Raw genomic sequence first — 7,125 nt, forward strand, 5'->3', positions numbered from 1 at the left:
GTCTGCATGAGCCCCTGTCGCTCAGATGCTGGAAGATCAGTTTGAAAAAGGACCGGGGTAAAGAGGGGGGAAGCACCATATATGTGTCCGGGAAGGCGCCCCTCGGGCGGACACAGGTGTCTGCATGAGCCCCTGTCGCTCAGATGCTGGAAGATCAGTTTGAAAAAAGAACCAGAGGATAGAGGGGAAAAACACCATATTTGTGTCCGAAAATAGCTCACTTTGACTCGGACGCGTTCCCTGTGATTTCAGCCTGTCAGACATGGTGCACATAGTAACGAGATGGAGGTGTTTTGGTCGACCAGGTAAAAAACGAAAAATCGAGAGAAGGTAAAAAGTAGGTGAAAAATTAAGCCTCTCTCGTTAAGGTACTTAGAAAAAATCCCAAAAAAAAAATGAACTCCCATTGAAATGAATGGGGAAAAATTTTTTTCTCGTTTTTTTTCTAAGTACAACAACGAGAGAAGGTAAAAAATGGTTTTTTTTAGCCTCTCTCGTTAAGGTACTTAGAAAAAAACCCAGATTTTTTATTTTCTCGTTTTTTTTCTAAGTACAACAACGAGAGAAGGTAAAAACAGGTGCTTTTTAGCCTCTCTCGTTAAGGTACTTGGAAAAAATCCGAGACATGTTTGGTCTTCCCCACTGACAGTGCGCCTTTGCTGGGTAAGTTGTGGACGTGCCAGGCACCCCCGGGACACCGGTGGAACGCGGCCGGACTCGTGGTACTCCAACCCGGGCATAATTTTGGATATTTTCCGGTCCTTTTTTTCCCCACTTTCCCAACTTTTCTTCTGAATCACAGTGCGCCTTTGCTGGGTAAGTTGTGGACATGGCAGGCACCCCCGGGACACCGGTGGAACGCGGCCGGACTCGTGGTACTCCAACCCGGGCATAATTTTGGATATTTCCCGGTCCTTTTTTTCCCCACTTTCCCAACTTTTCTTCTGAATCACAGTGCGCCTTTGCTGGGTAAGTTGTGGACATGGCAGGCACCCCCGGGACACCGGTGGAACGCGGCCGGACTCGTGGTACTCCAACCCGGGCATAATTTTGGATCAAATTCGGGACTTTTGCCCACTTTCCCAACTTTTCTTCCCAATCACAGTGCGCCTTTGCTGGGTAAGTTGTGGACATGCCAGGCACCCCCGGGACACCGGTGGAACGCGGCCGGACTCGTGGTACTCCAACCCGGGCATAATTTTGGATCAAATTCGGGACTTTTGCCCACTTTCCCAACGTTTCTTCCCAATCACAGTGCGCCTTTGCTGGGTGCGTTGTGGACATTGTAGGCACCCCGGAACCCTGGTGGAACGCGGCGGGACTTGTGGGACTCGAACCTGGGTGTGATTTTGGACCAAATTCGGGACTTTTGCCCACTTTCCCAACTTTTCTTCCCAATCACAGTGCGCCTTTGCTGGGTGCGTTGTGGACATTGTAGGCACCCCGGAACCCTGGTGGAACGCGGCGGGACTTGTGGGACTCGAACCTGGGTGTGATTTTGGACCAAATTCGGGACTTTTGCCCACTTTCCCAACTTTTCTTCCCAATCACAGTGCGCCTTTGCTGGGTGCGTTGTGGACATTGTAGGCACCCCGGAACCCTGGTGGAACGCGGCGGGACTTGTGGGACTCGAACCTGGGTGTGATTTTGGACCAAATTCGGGACTTTTGCCCACTTTCCCTACTTTTCTTCCCAATCACAGTGCGCCTTTGCTGGGTAAGTTGTGGACATTGTAGGCACCCCGGAACCCTGGTGGAACGCGGCGGGACTTGTGGGACTCGAACCTGGGTGTGATTTTGGACCAAATTCGGGACTTTTGCCCACTTTCCCAACTTTTCTTCCCAATCACAGTGCGCCTTTGCTGGGTGCGTTGTGGACATTGTAGGCACCCCGAGACACTGGTGGAACGCGGCGGGACTTGTGGGACTCGAACCTGGGTGTGATTTTGGACCAAATTCGGGACTTTTGCCCACTTTCCCAACTTTTCTTCCCAATCACAGTGCGCCTTTGCTGGGTGCGTCGTGGACATTGTAGGCACCCCGGAACCCTGGTGGACCGCGGCGGGACTTGTGGGACTCGAACCTGGGTGTGATTTTGGACCAAATTCGGGACTTTTGCCCACTTTCCCTACTTTTCTTCCCAATCACAGTGCGCCTTTGCTGGGTAAGTTGTGGACATTGTAGGCACCCCGGAACCCTGGTGGAACGCGGCGGGACTTGTGGGACTCGAACCTGGGTGTGATTTTGGACCAAATTCGGGACTTTTGCCCACTTTCCCAACTTTTCTTCCCAATCACAGTGCGCCTTTGCTGGGTGCGTCGTGGACATTGTAGGCACCCCGGAACCCTGGTGGACCGCGGCGGGACTTGTGGGACTCGAACCTGGGTGTGATTTTGGACCAAATTCGGGACTTTTGCCCACTTTCCCAACTTTTCTTCCCAATCACAGTGCGCCTTTGCTGGGTGCGTCGTGGACATTGTAGGCACCCCGAGACACTGGTGGAACGCGGCGGGACTTGTGGGACTCGAACCTGGGTGTGATTTTGGACCAAATTCGGGACTTTTGCCCACTTTCCCAACTTTTCTTCCCAATCACAGTGCGCCTTTGCTGGGTGCGTCGTGGACATTGTAGGCACCCCGGAACCCTGGTGGAACGCGGCGGGACTTGTGGGACTCGAACCTGGGTGTGCTTTTGGACCAAATTCGGGACTTTTGCCCACTTTCCCAACTTTTCTTCCCAATCACAGTGCGCCTTTGCTGGGTGCGTCGTGGACATGTCAGGCACCCCGGAACCCTGGTGGAACGCGGCGGGACTTGTGGGACTCGAACCTGGGTGTGATTTTGGACCAAATTCGGGACTTTTGCCCACTTTCCCAACTTTTCTTCCCAATCACAGTGCGCCTTTGCTGGGTAAGTTGTGGACATTGTAGGCACCCCGAGACACTGGTGGAACGCGGCGGGACTTGTGGGACTCGAACCTGGGTGTGATTTTGGACCAAATTCGGGACTTTTGCCCACTTTCCCAACTTTTCTTCCCAATCACAGTGCGCCTTTGCTGGGTGCGTTGTGGACATTGTAGGCACCCCGGAACCCTGGTGGAACGCGGCGGGACTTGTGGGACTCGAACCTGGGTGTGATTTTGGACCAAATTCGGGACTTTTGCCCACTTTCCCAACTTTTCTTCCCAATCACAGTGCGCCTTTGCTGGGTGCGTCGTGGACATGTCAGGCACCCCGGAACCCTGGTGGAACGCGGCGGGACTTGTGGGACTCGAACCTGGGTGTGATTTTGGACCAAATTCGGGACTTTTGCCCACTTTCCCAACTTTTCTTCCCAATCACAGTGCGCCTTTGCTGGGTGCGTCGTGGACATGTCAGGCACCCCGGAACACTGGTGGAATGCGGCGGGACTTGTGGGACTCGAACCTGGGTATAATTATGGATCAAATTCGGGACTTTTGCCCACTTTCCCAACTTTTCTTCCCAATCACAGTGCGCCTTTGCTGGGTGCGTCGTGGACATGTCAGGCACCCCGGAACCCTGGTGGAACGCGGCGGGACTTGTGGGACTCGAACCTGGGTGTGATTTTGGACCACATTCGGGACTTTTGCCCACTTTCCCAACTTTTCTTCCCAATCACAGTGCGCCTTTGCTGGGTGCGTTGTGGACATTGTAGGCACCCCGGAACCCTGGTGGAACGCGGCGGGACTTGTGGGACTCGAACCTGGGTGTGATTTTGGATCAAATTCGGGCCTTTTGCCCACTTTCCCCAACTTTTCTTCCCAATCACAGTGCACCTTTGCTGGGTAAGTTGTGGACATGCCAGGCACCCCCGGGACACCGGTGGAACGCGGCGGGACTTGTGGGACTCGAACCTGGGTGTGATTTTTGATCATTTCGTGGCCTTTTGCTATGCATGCCTTCTCCCCGCTAGTTTGATGTGTGCTGCTGCAAAAGTTCCAAGAGGGCGTTTTTGCCCCCCTCCAAACTCCCTCTCTTTGTTTATAGTGCATATTTTCTGCTGGATCTACTCTCTATTTACTCCAAGGAAAAAAACTAGCCGGTCGCGGCAAATTTTTACAATCGGTCGCCAAACTACGGCACGAGGGCCGAACGCGGTACGCCGGCGTCCAAGATACGGCCCGGGGATTTTTTTGATTTTTTGGGCTTTTTTTGATTTTTTTGGACATGTTGGGCATCCCAGGACTCGGGTGCGACTGCAGGACGTGTGGGGCTCTAACCTGGGTGTGGTTTTTGGTCATTTTTCCGGACTTTTGCCCACTTTTCCAACTTTTCTTCCCAATCACAGTGCGCCTTTGCTGGGTGCGTTTTGGGCATGTGGGGGGCACCTCGGACTCGGGTGGGACGCGGCGGGACTTGTGGCACTCGTACCTGGGTGTGATTTTTGATCATTTTGTGGACTTTTCCCCAGACACTCTCCACTTGTCTACCCCACTTCCCCTGTGACTTTGCTGGGGGGGCGTTTCCCCGCTGTCCTTTGTAGTGTAAGGGTTACTTTTCTTTTTTTTCTGTCTGAAAATAGGGCCCCAAAAGGCCTCACACTCCCCGGGAAGACCTGATGGACGCCTCGGCGTCACTGAAACAGGCCAATCTGTCTGAAAATATGGCCCACGAAAGGCCTCACATTCCCCGGGAAGACCTGACGGACGCCCCGGCGTCACCGAAATACGGCAAACTGTCTGAAAATAGGGGCTCCAAGTGTTCCCCACTATTTCTGGCCCACAAAAGGCCTCTCATTCCCCGGGAACACCTGTAGGACTCCCCGGCGTCAAGGAAATACGCCAAACCGTCTGAAAATAGGGGCCCAAAAGAACTGGAAATAATGTGTTTAATTTGGGGGGTGATGTCTATAATTATGGGGGTGCATTGGAGGCGGGAGTCCACTGGAGGGCTCCACACCGTCTGAATATAGGGCCCCAAAAGGCCTGGAATTAATGTATTTAATTTGGGGGGTGCATTTGCAGCGGGAGTCCACCGGAGGGCTCCATTTCCCCACTCTTTTGTTGACATATGGCCACAAAAGGCCTCTCATTCCCCGGGAAGACCTGATGGACGCCCCGGCGTCACCGAAATAAGCCAAACTGTCTGAAAATAGGGGCTCCAAGGGTTCCCCACTCTTTCTGGCCCACAAAAGGCCTCTCATTCCCCGGGAACACCTGTAGGACTCCCCGGCGTCAAGGAAATCCGCCAAACTGTCTGAAAATAGGGCCCCAAAAGAACTGGAAATGATGCCTTTAATTTGGGGGGTGATGTCTTTAATTTGGGGGGTGCATTGGAGGCGGGAGTCCACTGGAGGGCTACACACCGTCTGAATATAGGGCCCCAAAAGGCCTGGAATTAATGTATTTAATTTGGGGGGTGCATTTGCAGCGGGAGTCCACCGGAGGGCTCCATTTCCCCACTCTTTTGTTGACATATGGCCACAAAAGGCCTCTCATTCCCCGGGAAGACCTGATGGACGCCCCGGCGTCACCGAAATAAGCCAAACTGTCTGAAAATAGGGGCTCCAAGGGTCCCCCACTCTTTCTGGCCCACAAAAGGCCTCTCATTCCCCGGGAACACCAAAAGAACTGGAAATAATGTGTTTAATTCAGGGTGCATTTGCAGCGAGTGTCCACCAGAGGGCTCCAATTCCCCAGCTATAGTCCTGGTACTCTAAAATGATGGCACTTAGTCAAATTTCCGCCTTTTTTTTGGACTTCCAGCGAGGAGAGGGACAATTTTGCGTTCCTGACCCAGGTGGAGGACCATAGCACGTCGGCCTTCTTAAAGGGACATCCTCCTAGGCACTTAGTCAAATTTACACCTTTTTTTTGGACTTCCAGCGAGGAGAGGGACTAATTTTGCTTTCCGTACCCGGGTGGAGAACCATAGCAGGTCAGCCTTCTTAAAGGGACATCCTCCTAGGCACTTAGTCAAATTTCCGCCTTTTTTTTGGACTTCCAGCGAGGAGAGGGACTAATTTTGCTTTCCGCACCCGGGTGGAGAACCATAGCAGGTCAGCCTTCTTAAAGGGACATCCTCCTAGGCACTTAGTCAAATTTACGCCTTTTTTTTGGACTTCCAGCGAGGAGAGGGACTAATTTTGCTTTCCGTACCCGGGTGGAGAACCATAGCACGTCGGCCTTCTTAAAGGGAAATGCTCCTAGGCACTTAGTCAAATTCACGCCTTTTTTTTGGACTTCCAGCGAGGAGAGGGACAATTTTGCGTTCCTGACCCAGGTGGAGGACCATAGCACGTCGGCCTTCTTAAAGGGACATCCTCCTAGGCACTTAGTCAAATTTACACCTTTTTTTTTGGACTTCCAGCGAGGAGAGGGACTAATTTTGCTTTCCGTACCCGGGTGGAGAACCATAGCAGGTCAGCCTTCTTAAAGGGACATCCTCCTAGGCACTTAGTCAAATTCACGCCTTTTTTTTGGACTTCCAGCGAGGAGAGGGACTAATTTTGCTTTCCGTACCCGGGTGGAGAACCATAGCAGGTCAGCCTTCTTAAAGGGACATCCTCCTAGGCACTTAGTCAAATTTACGCCTTTTTTTTGGACTTCCAGCGAGGAGAGGGACAATTTTGCGTTCCTGACCCAGGTGGAGGACCATAGCACGTCGGCCTTCTTAAAGGGACATCCTCCTAGGCACTTAGTCAAATTCACGCCTTTTTTTTGGACTTCCAGCGAGGAGAGGGACAATTTTGCTTTCCTGACCCAGGTGGAGAACCATAGCACGTCGGCCTTCTTTAAGGGACATCCTCCTAGGCACTTAGTCAAATTTACGCCTTTTTTTTGGACTTCCAGCGAGGAGAGGGACAATTTTGCTTTCCTGACCCAGGTGGAGAACCATAGCACGTCGGCCTTCTTAAAGGGAAATGCTCCTAGGCACTTAGTCAAATTCACGCCTTTTTTTTGGACTTCCAGCGAGGAGAGGGACAATTTTGCTTTCCTGACCCAGGTGGAGAACCATAGCACGTCGGCCTTCTTAAAGGTACATCCTCCTAGGCACTTAGTCAAATTCACGCCTTTTTTTGGACTTCCAACGAGGAGAGGGACTAATTTGGCGTTCCGTACCCAGGTGGAGAACCATAGCACGTCGGCCTTCTTAAAGGGAAATGCT

This window comes from Nerophis lumbriciformis, unplaced genomic scaffold (genome assembly GCF_033978685.3).
Source record: "Nerophis lumbriciformis unplaced genomic scaffold, RoL_Nlum_v2.1 HiC_scaffold_74, whole genome shotgun sequence".
In the NCBI taxonomy this organism is placed as follows: domain Eukaryota; kingdom Metazoa; phylum Chordata; class Actinopteri; order Syngnathiformes; family Syngnathidae; genus Nerophis; species Nerophis lumbriciformis.